Source organism: Schistocerca cancellata, unplaced genomic scaffold (assembly GCF_023864275.1).
Source record: "Schistocerca cancellata isolate TAMUIC-IGC-003103 unplaced genomic scaffold, iqSchCanc2.1 HiC_scaffold_1100, whole genome shotgun sequence".
NCBI lineage: Eukaryota > Metazoa > Arthropoda > Insecta > Orthoptera > Acrididae > Schistocerca > Schistocerca cancellata.
In genome coordinates this window covers 5003834-5017679 of record NW_026047099.1, presented here as the reverse complement: position 1 = coordinate 5017679, position 13846 = coordinate 5003834, and the positions used below count along the sequence as shown (strand labels likewise).

Here is a 13846-nt window from a genome sequence, read left to right as displayed (position 1 = left end):
CCTCGAGGAACTGGCGGTTGCGGAAGGAAGCGCTTTCGTCAAATGCGGCCGAAAACTAACATTTTGTGTGTTGGGAGAAAAGCCGAACGCGAATTCTGCCGTGCTCCTACATTAGATGAGCGCCAACGGCCATACCATGATGAATACACCGGTTCTCGTCCGATCACCGAAGTTAAGCATCATCGGGCCCGGCTAGTACTTGGATGGGTGCCGCCTGGGAAACCCGGGTGCTGTTGGCTCCCTTCCTTTTGTTTTTTTGTTAAGTCGCCAGCCCAATTTTCAAACTACCTTTCTGTTGTGACAAAGATGCTTCCTTAAGCCTTTTAAACTACTGTAATGGTACGAAAATGCAGTAATTCACTCAGTTTGAGGGAGAATGTGCTAACCAAGTTTGCCAAGAAGACTTTGAAAACGACAAAACAGTACGAATCGGCAGGTGATTTCTGAAATACGTCACCGCCTATTGTTGTGTAGGAGTGTAGAGTTCCAAATTTGATTTGTAACCACGAAAGTATTCCTTAGTCGTCTCGTCTCGTCCCGCAGACGTTTGTCGTGCTTGCGCTGTCATATGGACCACGACCCGAGCGGCAGCGAGCGGCAGTCGAGCAAAGTCGGGACAAGTCGGGACGGGGACAGGGACAGGTATAGGAATGGTGCGAATGCACTGCAAACTACGCAGACACCTGGTGTGAGGCTAGGCGAGGCGAGGCGAGGAAGCCCACATCGCTACCAGTGGCGCCCTCCAGCACGACACTGCCACACCCCGCACAGGACCTCCGCTGAACACCATTGACAAGATGCGTCCTCCGTTAGTGTCGAAGGCTGCACGCGCCCAGCGAATGACAGGGGGTGCAACGAGCAGCAGTGCGTCTCACACACGCGGCGGTGCGCCCGCCAATTCGGCCGTCGCTCTGCTGGGACGCCGGGCGCGCCTCCCCGCGCCGTCCTCGAGGAACTGGCGGTTGCGGAAGGAAGCGCTTTCGTCAAATGCGGCCGAAAACTAACATTTTGTGTGTTGGGAGAAAAGCCGAACGCGAATTCTGCCGTGCTCCTACATTAGATGAGCGCCAACGGCCATACCATGATGAATACACCGGTTCTCGTCCGATCACCGAAGTTAAGCATCATCGTGCCCGGCTAGTACTTGGACGGGTGACCGCCTGGGAAACCCGGGTGCTGTTGGCTCCCTTCCTTTTGTTTTTTTTGTTATGTCGCCAGCCCAATTTTCAAACTACCTTCCTGTTGTGACAAAGATGCTTCCTTAAGCCTTTTAAACTACTGTAATGGTACGAAAATGCAGTAATTAACTCAGTTTGAGGGAGAATGTGCTAACCAAGTTTGCCAAGAAGACTTTGAAAACGACAAAACAGTACGAATCGGCAGGTGATTTCTGAAATACGTCACCGCCTATTGTTGTGTAGGAGTGTAGAGTTCCAATTTTGATTTGTAACCACGAATGTATTCCTTAGTCGTCTCGTCTCGTCCCGCAGACGTTTGTCGTGCTTGCGCTGTCATATGGACCACGACCCGAGCGGCAGCGAGCGGCAGTCGAGCAAAGTCGGGTCAAGTCGGGACGGGGACAGGGACAGGGATAGGAATGGTGCGAATGCACTGCAAACTACGCAGACACCTGGTGTGAGGCGTGGCGAGGCGAGGCGAGGAAGCCCACATCGCTACCAGTGGCGCCCTCCAGCACGACACTGCCACACCCCGCACAGGCCCTCCGCTGAACACCAGGGACCAGATGCGTCCTCCGCTAGTGTCGAAGGCTGCACGCGCCCAGCGAATGACAGGGGGTGCAACGAGCAGCAGTGCGTCTCACACACGCGGCGGTGCGCCCGCCAATTCGGCCGTCGCTCTGCTGGGACGCCGGGCGCGCCTCCCCGCGCCGTCCTCGAGGAACTGGCGGTTGCGGAAGGAAGCGCTTTCGTCAAATGCGGCTGAAAACTAACATTTTGTGTGTTGGGAGAAAAGCCGAACGCGAATTCTGCCGTGCTCCTACATTAGATGATCGCCAACGGCCATACCATGATGAATACACCGGTTCTCGTCCGATCACCGAAGTTAAGCATCATCGGGCCCGGCTAGTACTTGGATGGGTGCCGCCTGGGAAACCCGGGTGCTGTTGGCTCCCTTCCTTTTGTTTTTTTGTTAAGTCGCCAGCCCAATTTTCAAACTACCTTTCTGTTGTGACAAAGATGCTTCCTTAAGCCTTTTAAACTACTGTAATGGTACGAAAATGCAGTAATTAACTCAGTTTGAGGGAGAATGTGCTAACCAAGTTTGCCAAGAAGACTTTGAAAACGACAAAACAGTACGAATCGGCAGGTGATTTCTGAAATACGTCACCGCCTATTGTTGTGTAGGAGTGTAGAGTTCCAAATTTGATTTGTAACCACGAAAGTATTCCTTAGTCGTCTCGTCTCGTCCCGCAGACTTTTGTCGTGCTTGCGCTGTCATATGGACCACGACCCGAGCGGCAGCGAGCGGCAGTCGAGCAAAGTCGGGACAAGTCGTGACGGGGACAGGGACAGGGATAGGAATGGTGCGAATGCACTGCAAACTACGCAGACACCTGGTGTGAGGCTAGGCGAGGCGAGGCGAGGAAGCCCACATCGCTACCAGTGGCGCCATCCAGCACGACACTGCCACACCCCGCACAGGCCCTCCGCTGAACACCAGGGACAAGATGCGTTCTCCGCTAGTGTCGAAGGCTGCACGCGCCCAGCGAATGACAGGGGGTGCAACGAGCAGCAGTGCGTCTCACACACGCGGCGGTGCGCCCGCCAATTCGGCCGTCGCTCTGCTGGGACGCCGGGCGCGCCTCCCCGCGCCGTCCTCGAGGAACTGGTGGTTGCGGAAGGAAGCGCTTTCGTCAAATGCGGCCGAAAACTAACATTTTGTGTGTTGGGAGAAAAGCCGAACGCGAATTCTGTCGTGCTCCTACGTTAGATGAGCGCCAACGGCCATAACATGATGAATACACCGTTTCTCGCCCGATCACCGAAGTTAAGCATCATCGTGCGCGGCTAGTACTTGGATGGGTGACCGCCTGGGAAACCCGGGTGCTGTTGGCTCCCTTCCTTTTGTTTTTTTGTTATGTCGCCAGCCCAATTTTCAAACTACCTTTCTGTTGTGACAAAGATGCTTCCTTAAACCTTTTAAACTACTGTAATGGTACGAAAATGCAGTAATTAACTCAGTTTGAGGGAGAATGTGCTAACCAAGTTTGCCAAGAAGACTTTGAAAACGACAAAACAGTACGAATCGGCAGGTGATTTCAGAAAAACGTCACCGCCTATTGTTGTGTAGGAGTGTAGAGTTCCAAATTTGATTTGTAACCACGAATGTATTCCTTAGTCGTCTCGTCTCGTCCCGCAGACGTTTGTCGTGCTTGCGCTGTCATATGGACCATGACCCGAGCGGCAGCGAGCGGCAGTCGAGCAAAGTCGGGACAAGTCGGGACGGGGACAGAAACAGGGATAGGAATGGTGCGAATGCACTGCAAACTACGCAGACACCTGGTGTGAGGCGAGGCGAGGCGAGGCGAGGCGAGGAAGCCCACATCGCTACCAGTGGCGCCCTCCAGCACGACACTGCCACACCCCGCACAGGACCTCCGCTGAACACCAGGGACAAGATGCGTCCTCCGCTAGTGTCGAAGGCTACACGCGCCCAGCGAATGACAGGGGGTGCAACGAGCAGCAGTGCGTCTCACACACGCGGCGGTGCGCCCGCCAATTCGGCCGTCGCTCTGCTGGGACGCCGGGCGCGCCTCCCCGCGCCGTCCTCGAGGAACTGGCGGTTGCGGAAGGAAGCGCTTTCGTCAAATGCGGCCGAAAACTAACATTTTGTGTTTTGGGAGAAAAGCCGAACGCGAATTCTGCCGTGCTCCTACATTAGATGAGCGCCAACGGCCATACCATGATGAATACACCGGTTCTCGTCCGATCACCGAAGTTAAGCATCATCGGGCCCGGCTTGTATTTGGATGGGTGACCGCCTGGGAAACCCGGGTGCTGTTGGCTCCCTTCCTGTTTTTTTTTTTTTGTTATGTCGCCAGCCCAATTTTCAAACGACCTTTCTGTTGTGACAAAGATGCTTCCTTAAGCCTTTTAAAATACTGTAATGGTACGAAAATGCAGTAATTAACTCAGTTTGAGGGAGAATATGCTAACCAAGTTTGCCAAGAAGACTTTGAAAACGACAAAACAGTACGAATCGGCAGGTGATTTCTGAAATACGTCACCGCCTATTGTTGTGTAGGAGTGTAGAGCTCCAAATTTGATTTGTAACCACGAATTTATTCCTTAGTCGTCTCGTCTCGTCTCGTCTCGTCTCGTCCCGCAGACGTTTGTCGTGCTTGCGCTGTCATATGGACCACGACCCGAGCGGCAGCGAGCGGTAGTCGAGCAAAGTCGGGACAAGTCGGGACGGGGACAGGGATAGGGATAGGAATGGTGCGAATGCACTGCAAACTACGCAGACACCTGGTGTGAGGCGAGGCGAGGCGAGGCGAGGCGAGGAAGCCCACATCGCTACCAGTGGCGCCCTCCAGCACGACACTGCCACACCCCGCACAGGACCTCCGCTGAACACCAGGGACAAGATGCGTCCTCCGCTAGTGTCGAAGGCTGCACGCGCCCAGCGAATGACAGGGGGTGCAACGAGCAGCAGTGCGTCTCACACACGCGGCGGTGCGCCCGCCAATTCGGCCGTCGCTCTGCTGGGACGCCGGGCGCGCCTCCCCGCGCCGTCCTCGAGGAACTGGCGGTTGCGGAAGGAAGCGCTTTCGTCAAATGCGGCCGAAAACTAACATTTTGTGTGTTGGGAGAAAAGCCGAACGCGAATTCTGCCGTGCTCCTACATTAGATGAGCGCCAACGGCCATACCATGATGAATACACCGGTTCTCGTCCGATCACCGAAGTTAAGCATCATCGGGCCCGGCTAGTACTTGGATGGGTGCCGCCTGGGAAACCCGGGTGCTGTTGGCTCCCTTCCTTTTGTTTTTTTGTTAAGTCGCCAGCCCAATTTTCAAACTACCTTTCTGTTGTGACAAAGATGCTTCCTTAAGCCTTTTAAACTACTGTAATGGTACGAAAATGCAGTAATTAACTCAGTTTGAGGGAGAATGTGCTAACCAAGTTTGCCAAGAAGACTTTGAAAACGACAAAACAGTACGAATCGGCAGGTGATTTCTGAAATACGTCACCGCCTATTGTTGTGTAGGAGTGTAGAGTTCCAAATTTGATTTGTAACCACGAAAGTATTCCTTAGTCGTCTCGTCTCGTCCCGCAGACGTTTGTCGTGCTTGCGCTGTCATATGGACCACGACCCGAGCGGCAGCGAGCGGCAGTCGAGCAAAGTCGGGACAAGTCGGGACGGGGACAGGGACAGGTATAGGAATGGTGCGAATGCACTGCAAACTACGCAGACACCTGGTGTGAGGCTAGGCGAGGCGAGGCGAGGAAGCCCACATCGCTACCAGTGGCGCCCTCCAGCACGACACTGCCGCACCCCGCACAGGACCTCCGCTGAACACCAGGGACAAGATGCGTCCTCCGTTAGTGTCGAAGGCTGCACGCGCCCAGCGAATGACAGGGGGTGCAACGAGCAGCAGTGCGTCTCACACACGCGGCGGTGCGCCCGCCAATTCGGCCGTCGTTCTGCTGGGACGCCGGGCGCGCCTCCCCGCGCCGTCCTCGAGGAACTGGCGGTTGCGGAAGGAAGCGCTTTCGTCAAATGCGGCCGAAAACTAACATTTTGTGTGTTGGGAGAAAAGCCGAACGCGAATTCTGCCGTGCTCCTACATTAGATGAGCGCCAACGGCCATACCATGATGAATACACCGGTTCTCGTCCGATCACCGAAGTTAAGCATCATCGTGCCCGGCTAGTACTTGGACGGGTGACCGCCTGGGAAACCCGGGTGCTGTTGGCTCCCTTCCTTTTGTTTTTTTGTTATGTCGCCAGCCCAATTTTCAAACTACCTTCCTGTTGTGACAAAGATGCTTCCTTAAGCCTTTTAAACTACTGTAATGGTACGAAAATGCAGTAATTAACTCAGTTTGAGGGAGAATGTGCTAACCAAGTTTGCCAAGAAGACTTTGAAAACGACAAAACAGTACGAATCGGCAGGTGATTTCTGAAATACGTCACCGCCTATTGTTGTGTAGGAGTGTAGAGTTCCAAATTTGATTTGTAACGACGAATGTATTCCTTAGTCGTCTCGTCTCGTCCCGCAGACGTTTGTCGTGCTTGCGCTGTCATATGGACCACGACCCGAGCGGCAGCGAGCGGCAGTCGAGCAAAGTCGGGTCAAGTCGGGACGGGGACAGGGACAGGGATAGGAATGGTGCGAATGCACTGCAAACTACGCAGACACCTGGTGTGAGGCGTGGCGAGGCGAGGCGAGGAAGCCCACATCGCTACCAGTGGCGCCCTCCAGCACGACACTGCCACACCCCGCACAGGCCCTCCGCTGAACACCAGGGACCAGATGCGTCCTCCGCTAGTGTCGAAGGCTGCACGCGCCCAGCGAATGACAGGGGGTGCAACGAGCAGCAGTGCGTCTCACACACGCGGCGGTGCGCCCGCCAATTCGGCCGTCGCTCTGCTGGGACGCCGGGCGCGCCTCCCCGCGCCGTCCTCGAGGAACTGGCGGTTGCGGAAGGAAGCGCTTTCGTCAAATGCTGCTGAAAACTAACATTTTGTGTGTTGGGAGAAAAGCCGAACGCGAATTCTGCCGTGCTCCTACATTAGATGAGCGCCAACGGCCATACCATGATGAATACACCGGTTCTCGTCCGATCACCGAAGTTAAGCATCATCGGGCCCGGCTAGTACTTGGATGGGTGCCGCCTGGGAAACCCGGGTGCTGTTGGCTCCCTTCCTTTTGTTTTTTTGTTAAGTCGCCAGCCCAATTTTCAAACTACCTTTCTGTTGTGACAAAGATGCTTCCTTAAGCCTTTTAAACTACTGTAATGGTACGAAAATGCAGTAATTAACTCAGTTTGAGGGAGAATGTGCTAACCAAGTTTGCCAAGAAGACTTTGAAAACGACAAAACAGTACGAATCGGCAGGTGATTTCTGAAATACGTCACCGCCTATTGTTGTGTAGGAGTGTAGAGTTCCAAATTTGATTTGTAACCACGAAAGTATTCCTTAGTCGTCTCGTCTCGTCCCGCAGACGTTTGTCGTGCTTGCGCTGTCATATGGACCACGACCCGAGCGGCAGCGAGCGGCAGTCGAGCAAAGTCGGGACAAGTCGGGACGGGGACAGGGACAGGGATAGGAATGGTGCGAATGCACTGCAAACTACGCAGACACCTGGTGTGAGGCTAGGCGAGGCGAGGCGAGGAAGCCCACATCGCTACCAGTGGCGCCCTCCAGCACGACACTGCCACACCCCGCACAGGCCCTCCGCTGAACACCAGGGACAAGATGCGTCCTCCGCTAGTGTCGAAGGCTGCACGCGCCCAGCGAATGACAGGGGGTGCAACGAGCAGCAGTGCGTCTCACACACGCGGCGGTGCGCCCGCCAATTCGGCCGTCGCTCTGCTGGGACGCCGGGCGCGCCTCCCCGCGCCGTCCTCGAGGAACTGGCGGTTGCGGAAGGAAGCGCTTTCGTCAAATGCGGCCGAAAACTAACATTTTGTGTGTTGGGAGAAAAGCCGAACGCGAATTCTGCCGTGCTCCTACGTTAGATGAGCGCCAACGGCCATAACATGATGAATACACCGTTTCTCGCCCGATCACCGAAGTTAAGCATCATCGTGCGCGGCTAGTACTTGGATGGGTGACCGTCTGGGAAACCCGGGTGCTGTTGGCTCCCTTCCTTTTGTTTTTTTGTTATGTCGCCAGCCCATTTTTCAAACTACCTTCCTGTTGTGACAAAGATGCTTCCTTAAGCCTTTTAAACTACTGTAATGGTACGAAAATGCAGTAATTAACTCAGTTTGAGGGAGAATGTGCTAACCAAGTTTGCCAAGAAGACTTTGAAAACGACAAAACAGTACGAATCAGCAGGTGATTTCTGAAATACGTCACCGCCTATTGTTGTGTAGGAGTGTAGAGTTCCAAATTTGATTTGTAACCACGAAAGTATTCCTTAGTCGTCTCGTCTCGTCCCGCAGACGTTTGTCGTGCTTGCGCTGTCATATGGACCACGACCCGAGCGGCAGCGAGCGGCAGTCGAGCAAAGTCGGGACAAGTCGGGACGGGGACAGGGACAGGGATAGGAATGGTGCGAATGCACTGGAAACTACGCAGACACCTGGTGTGATGCGAGGCGAGGCGAGGCGACGAAGCCCACATCGCTACCAGTGGCGCCCTCCAGCACGACACTGCCACACCCCGCACAGGCCCTCCGCTGAACACCAGGGACAAGATGCGTCCTCCGCTAGTGTCGAAGGCTGCACGCGCCCAGCGAATGACAGGGGGTGCAACGAGCAGCAGTGCGTCTCACACACGCGGCGGTGCGCCCGCCAATTCGGCCGTCGCACTGCTGGGACGCCGGGCGCGCCTCCCCGCGCCGTCCTCGAGGAACTGGCGGTTGCGGAAGGAAGCGCTTTCGTCAAATGCGGCCGAAAACTAACATTTTGTGTGTTGGGAGAAAAGCCGAACGCGAATTCTGCCGTGCTCCTACATTAGATGAGCGCCAACGGCCATACCATGATGAATACACCGGTTCTCGTCCGATCACCGAAGTTAAGCATCATCAGGCCCGGCTAGTACTTGGATGGGTGACCGCCTGTTAAACCCGGGTGCTGTTGGCTCCCTTCCTTTTGTTTTTTTGTTATGTCGCCAGCCCAATTTTCAAACTACCTTTCTGTTGTGACAAAGATGCTTCCTTAAACCTTTTAAACTACTGTAATGGTACGAAAATGCAGTAATTAACTCAGTTTGAGGGAGAATGTGCTAACCAAGTTTGCCAAGAAGACTTTGAAAACGACAAAACAGTACGAATCGGCAGGTGATTTCAGAAAAACGTCACCGCCTATTGTTGTGTAGGAGTGTAGAGTTCCAAATTTGATTTGTAACCACGAATGTATTCCTTAGTCGTCTCGTCTCGTCCCGCAGACGTTTGTCGTGCTTGCGCTGTCATATGGACCATGACCCGAGCGGCAGCGAGCGGCAGTCGAGCAAAGTCGGGACAAGTCGGGACGGGGACAGAAACAGGGATAGGAATGGTGCGAATGCACTGCAAACTACGCAGACACCTGGTGTGAGGCGAGGCGAGGCGAGGCGAGGCGAGGAAGCCCACATCGCTACCAGTGGCGCCCTCCAGCACGACACTGCCACACCCCGCACAGGACCTCCGCTGAACACCAGGGACAAGATGCGTCCTCCGCTAGTGTCGAAGGCTACACGCGCCCAGCGAATGACAGGGGGTGCAACGAGCAGCAGTGCGTCTCACACACGCGGCGGTGCGCCCGCCAATTCGGCCGTCGCTCTGCTGGGACGCCGGGCGCGCCTCCCCGCGCCGTCCTCGAGGAACTGGCGGTTGCGGAAGGAAGCGCTTTCGTCAAATGCGGCCGAAAACTAACATTTTGTGTGTTGGGAGAAAAGCCGAACGCGAATTCTGCCGTGCTCCTACATTAGATGAGTGCCAACGGCCATACCATTATGAATACACCGGTTCTCGTCCGATCACCGAAGTTGAGCATCATCGGGCCCGGCTAGTACTTGGACGGGTGACCGCCTGGGAAACCCGGGTGCTGTTGGCTCCCTTCCTTTTGTTTTTTTGTTATGTCGCCAACCCAATTTTCAACTACCTTCCTGTTGTGACAAAGATGCTTCCTTAAGCCTTTTAAACTACTGTAATGTACGAAAATGCAGTAATTAACTCAGTTTGAGGGAGAATGTGCTAACCAAGTTTGCCAAGAAGACTTTGAAAACGACAAAACAGTACGAATCGGCAGGTGATTTCTGAAATACGTCACCGCCTATTGTTGTGTAGGAGTGTAGAGTTCCAAATTTGATTTGTAACCACGAATGTATTCCTTAGTCGTCTCGTCTCGTCCCGCAGACGTTTGTCGTGCTTGCGCTGTCATATGGACCACGACCGGAGCGGCAGCGAGCGGCAGTCGAGCAAAGTCGGGACAAGTCGGGACGGGGACAGGGACAGGGATAGGAATGGTGCGAATGCACTGCAAACTACGCAGACACCTGGTGTGATGCGAGGCGAGGCGAGGCGACGAAGCCCACATCGCTACCAGTGGCGCCCTCCGGCACGACACTGCCACACCCCGCACAGGCCCTCCGCTGAACACCAGGGACAAGATGCGTCCTCCGCTAGTGTCGAAGGCTGCACGCTTCCAGCGAATGACAGGGGGTGCAACGAGCAGCAGTGCGTCTCACACACGCGGCGGTGCGCCCGCCAATTCGGCCGTCGCTCTGCTGGGACGCCGGGCGCGCCTCCCCGCGCCGTCCTCGAGGAACTGGCGGTTGCGGAAGGAAGCGCTTTCGTCAAATGCGGCCGAAAACTAACATTTTGTGTGTTGGGAGAAAAGCCGAACGCGAATTCTGCCGTGCTCCTACATTAGATGAGCGCCAACGGCCATACCATTATGAATACACCGGTTCTCGTCCGATCACCGAAGTTAAGCATCATCGGGCCCGGCTAGTACTTGGACGGGTGACCGCCTGGGAAACCCGGGTGCTGTTGGCTCCCTTCCTTTTGTTTTTTTGTTATGTCGCCAGCCCAATTTTCAAACTACCTTCCTGTTGTGACAAAGATGCTTCCTTAAGCCTTTTAAACTACTGTAATGGTACGAAAATGCAGTAATTAACTCAGTTTGAGGGAGAATGTGCTAACCAAGTTTGCCAAGAAGACTTTGAAAACGACAAAACAGTACGAATCGGCAGGTGATTTCTGAAATACGTCACCGCCTATTGTTGTGTAGGAGTGTAGAGTTCCAAAATTTTTTTGTAACCACGAATGTATTCCTTAGTCGTCTCGTCTCGTCACGCAGACGTTTGTCGTGCTTGCGCTGTCATATGGACCACGACCCGAGCGGCAGCGAGCGGCAGTCGAGCAAACTCGGAACAAGTCGGGACGGGGACAGGGACAGGTATAGGAATGGCGCGAATGCACTGCAAACTACGCAGACACCTGGTGTGAGGCGAGGCGAGGCGAGGCGAGGCGAGGCGAGGAAGCCCACATCGCTACCAGTGGCGCCTTCCAGCACGACACTGCCAAACTCCGCACAGGCCCTCCGCTGAACACCAGGGACAAGATGCGTCCTCCGCTAGTGTCGAAGGCTGCACGCGCCCAGCGAATGACAGGGGGTGCAACGAGCAGCAGTGCGTCTCACACACGCGGCGGTGCGCCCGCCAATTCGGCCGTCGCTCTGCTGGGACGCCGGGCGCGCCTCCCCGCGCCGTCCTCGAGGAACTGGCGGTTGCGGAAGGAAGCGCTTTCGTCAAATGCGGCCGAAAACTAACATTTTGTGTGTTGGGAGAAAAGCCGAACGCGAATTCTGCCGTGCTCCTACATTAGATGAGCGCCAACGACCATACCATGATGAATACACCGGTTCTCGTCCGATCACCGAAGTTAAGCATCATCGGGCCCGGCTAGTACTTGGACGGGTGACCGCCTGGGAAACCCGGGTGCTGTTGGCTCCCTTCCTTTTGTTTTTTTGTTATGTCGCCAGCCCAATTTTCAAACTACCTTCCTGTTGTGACAAAGATGCTTCCTTAAGCCTTTTAAACTACTGTAATGGTACGAAAATGCAGTAATTAACTCAGTTTGAGGGAGAATGTGCTAACCAAGTTTGCCAAGAAGACTTTGAAAACGACAAAACAGTACGAATCGGCAGGTGATTTCTGAAATACGTCACCGCCTATTGTTATGTAGGAGTGTAGAGTTCCAAATTTGATTTGTAACCACGAATGTATTCCTTAGTCGTCTCGTCTCGTCCCGCAGACGTTTGTCGTGCTTGCGCTGTCATATGGACCACGACCCGAGCGGCAGCGAGCGGCAGTCGAGCAAAGTCGGGACAAGTCGGGACGGGGACAGGGACAGGGATAGGAATGGTGCGAATGCACTGCAAACTACGCAGACACCTGGTGTGAGGCGTGGCGAGGCGAGGCGAAGAAGCCCACATTGCTACCAGTGGCGCCCTCCAGCACGACACTGCCACACCCCGAACAGGCCCTCCGCTGAACACCAGGGACAAGATGCGTCCTCCGCTAGTGTGGAAGGCTGCACGCGCCCAGCGAATGACAGGGGGTGCAACGAGCAGCAGTGCGTCTCACACACGCGGCGGTGCGCCCGCCAATTCGGCCGTCGCTCTGCTGGGACGCCGGGCGCGCCTCCCCGCGCCGTCCTCGAGGAACTGGCGGTTGCGGAAGGAAGCGCTTTCGTCAAATGCGGCCGAAAACTAACATTTTGTGTGTTGGGAGAAAAGCCGAACGCGAATTCTGCCGTGCTCCTACATTAGATGAGCGCCAACGACCATACCATGATGAATACACCGGTTCTCGTCCGATCACCAAAGTTAAGCATCATCGGACCCGGCTAGTACTTGGACGGGTGACCGCCTGGGAAACCCGGGTGCTGTTGGCTCCCTTCCTTTTGTTTTTTTGTTATGTCGCCAGCCCAATTTTCAAACTACCTTTTTGTTGTGACAAAGATGCTTCCTTAAGCCTTTTAAACTACTGTAATGGTACGAAAATGCAGTATTTAACTCAGTTTGAGGGAGAATGTGCTAACCAAGTTTGCCAAGAAGACTTTGAAAACGACAAAACAGTACGAATCGGCAGGTGATTTCTGAAATACGTCACCGCCTATTGTTGTGTAGGAGTGTAGAATTCCAAATTTGATTTGTAACCACGAATATATTCCTTAGTCGTCTCGTCTCGTCCCGCAGACGTTTGTCGTGCTTGCGCTGTCATATGGACCACGACCCGAGCGGCAGCGAGCGGCAGTCGAGCAAAGTCGGGACAAGTCGGGACGGGGCAGGGACAGGGATAGGAATGGTGCGAATGCACTGCAAACTACGCAGACACCTGGTGTGAGGCGTGGCGAGGCGAGGCGAAGAAGCCCACATTGCTACCAGTGGCGCCCTCCAGCACGACACTGCCACACCCCGCACAGGCCCTCCGCTGAACACCAGGGACAAGATGCGTCCTCCGCTAGTGTCGAAGGCTGCACGCGCCCAGCGAATGACAGGGGGTGCAACGAGCAGCAGTGCGTCTCACACACGCGGCGGTGCGCCCGCCAATTCTGCCGTCGCTCTGCTGGGACGCCGGGCGCGCCTCCCCGCGCCGTCCTCGAGGAACTGGCGGTTGCGGAAGGAAGCGCTTTCGTCAAATGCGGCCGACAACTATCATTTTGTGTGTTGGGAGAAAAGCCGAACGCGAATTCTGCCGTGCTCCTACATTAGATGAGCGCCAACGACCATACCATGATGAATACACCGGTTCTCGTCCGATCACCAAAGCTAAGCATCATCGGACCCGGCTAGTACTTGGACGGGTGACCGTCTGGGAAACCCGGGTGCTGTTGGCTCCCTTCCTTTTGTTTTTTTGTTATGTCGCCAGCCCAATTTTCAAACTACCTTCCTGTTGTGACAAAGATGCTTCCTTAAGCCTTTTAAACTACTGTAATGGTACGAAAATGCAGTAATTAACTCAGTTTGAGGGAGAATGTGCTAACCAAGTTTGCCAAGAAGACTTTGAAAACGACAAAACAGTACGAATCGGCAGGTGATTTCTGAAATACGTCATCGCCTATTGTTGTGTAGGAGTGTAGAGTTCCAAATTTGATTTGTAACCACGTATGTATTCCTTAGTCGTCTCGTCTCGTCCCGCAGACGTTTGTCGTGCTTGCGCTG

At 54.6% G+C, this 13846-nt stretch overlaps 14 non-coding genes and 1 pseudogene across 14 annotated transcripts; all 15 read left to right on the top strand.

Moving 5' to 3' along the window:
- The first annotated feature begins 121 nt into the window (after positions 1–121).
- LOC126155134 (5S ribosomal RNA) lies at positions 122–239 on the top strand. The gene has a single exon (XR_007532646.1). It is a non-coding gene; the product is annotated as a 5S ribosomal RNA (ribosomal RNA).
- Positions 240–1066: 827 nt separating this feature from the next.
- On the top strand, positions 1067–1185 carry LOC126155190 (5S ribosomal RNA). Its single transcript, XR_007532699.1, has one exon. It is a non-coding gene; the product is annotated as a 5S ribosomal RNA (ribosomal RNA).
- An 828-nt stretch (positions 1186–2013) lies between these two features.
- Positions 2014–2131, top strand: LOC126155133 (5S ribosomal RNA). Its single transcript, XR_007532645.1, has one exon. It is a non-coding gene; the product is annotated as a 5S ribosomal RNA (ribosomal RNA).
- Positions 2132–2958: 827 nt separating this feature from the next.
- LOC126155389 (5S ribosomal RNA) lies at positions 2959–3077 on the top strand. The gene has a single exon (XR_007532884.1). It is a non-coding gene; the product is annotated as a 5S ribosomal RNA (ribosomal RNA).
- Positions 3078–3909: 832 nt separating this feature from the next.
- LOC126154961 (5S ribosomal RNA) lies at positions 3910–4028 on the top strand. Its single transcript, XR_007532485.1, has one exon. It is a non-coding gene; the product is annotated as a 5S ribosomal RNA (ribosomal RNA).
- Positions 4029–4878: 850 nt separating this feature from the next.
- On the top strand, positions 4879–4996 carry LOC126155132 (5S ribosomal RNA). Its single transcript, XR_007532644.1, has one exon. It is a non-coding gene; the product is annotated as a 5S ribosomal RNA (ribosomal RNA).
- An 827-nt stretch (positions 4997–5823) lies between these two features.
- On the top strand, positions 5824–5942 carry LOC126155189 (5S ribosomal RNA). Its single transcript, XR_007532698.1, has one exon. It is a non-coding gene; the product is annotated as a 5S ribosomal RNA (ribosomal RNA).
- Positions 5943–6769: 827 nt separating this feature from the next.
- LOC126155131 (5S ribosomal RNA) lies at positions 6770–6887 on the top strand. The gene has a single exon (XR_007532643.1). It is a non-coding gene; the product is annotated as a 5S ribosomal RNA (ribosomal RNA).
- Positions 6888–7714: 827 nt separating this feature from the next.
- LOC126155395 (5S ribosomal RNA) lies at positions 7715–7833 on the top strand (annotated as a pseudogene).
- Positions 7834–8660: 827 nt separating this feature from the next.
- On the top strand, positions 8661–8779 carry LOC126155313 (5S ribosomal RNA). Its single transcript, XR_007532813.1, has one exon. It is a non-coding gene; the product is annotated as a 5S ribosomal RNA (ribosomal RNA).
- Positions 8780–9611: 832 nt separating this feature from the next.
- Positions 9612–9730, top strand: LOC126155290 (5S ribosomal RNA). Its single transcript, XR_007532791.1, has one exon. It is a non-coding gene; the product is annotated as a 5S ribosomal RNA (ribosomal RNA).
- An 825-nt stretch (positions 9731–10555) lies between these two features.
- Positions 10556–10674, top strand: LOC126155015 (5S ribosomal RNA). The gene has a single exon (XR_007532535.1). It is a non-coding gene; the product is annotated as a 5S ribosomal RNA (ribosomal RNA).
- An 837-nt stretch (positions 10675–11511) lies between these two features.
- LOC126155038 (5S ribosomal RNA) lies at positions 11512–11630 on the top strand. The gene has a single exon (XR_007532557.1). It is a non-coding gene; the product is annotated as a 5S ribosomal RNA (ribosomal RNA).
- An 827-nt stretch (positions 11631–12457) lies between these two features.
- LOC126155306 (5S ribosomal RNA) lies at positions 12458–12576 on the top strand. The gene has a single exon (XR_007532806.1). It is a non-coding gene; the product is annotated as a 5S ribosomal RNA (ribosomal RNA).
- Positions 12577–13402: 826 nt separating this feature from the next.
- LOC126155360 (5S ribosomal RNA) lies at positions 13403–13521 on the top strand. The gene has a single exon (XR_007532858.1). It is a non-coding gene; the product is annotated as a 5S ribosomal RNA (ribosomal RNA).
- The last annotated feature ends 325 nt before the right edge of the window (positions 13522–13846 follow it).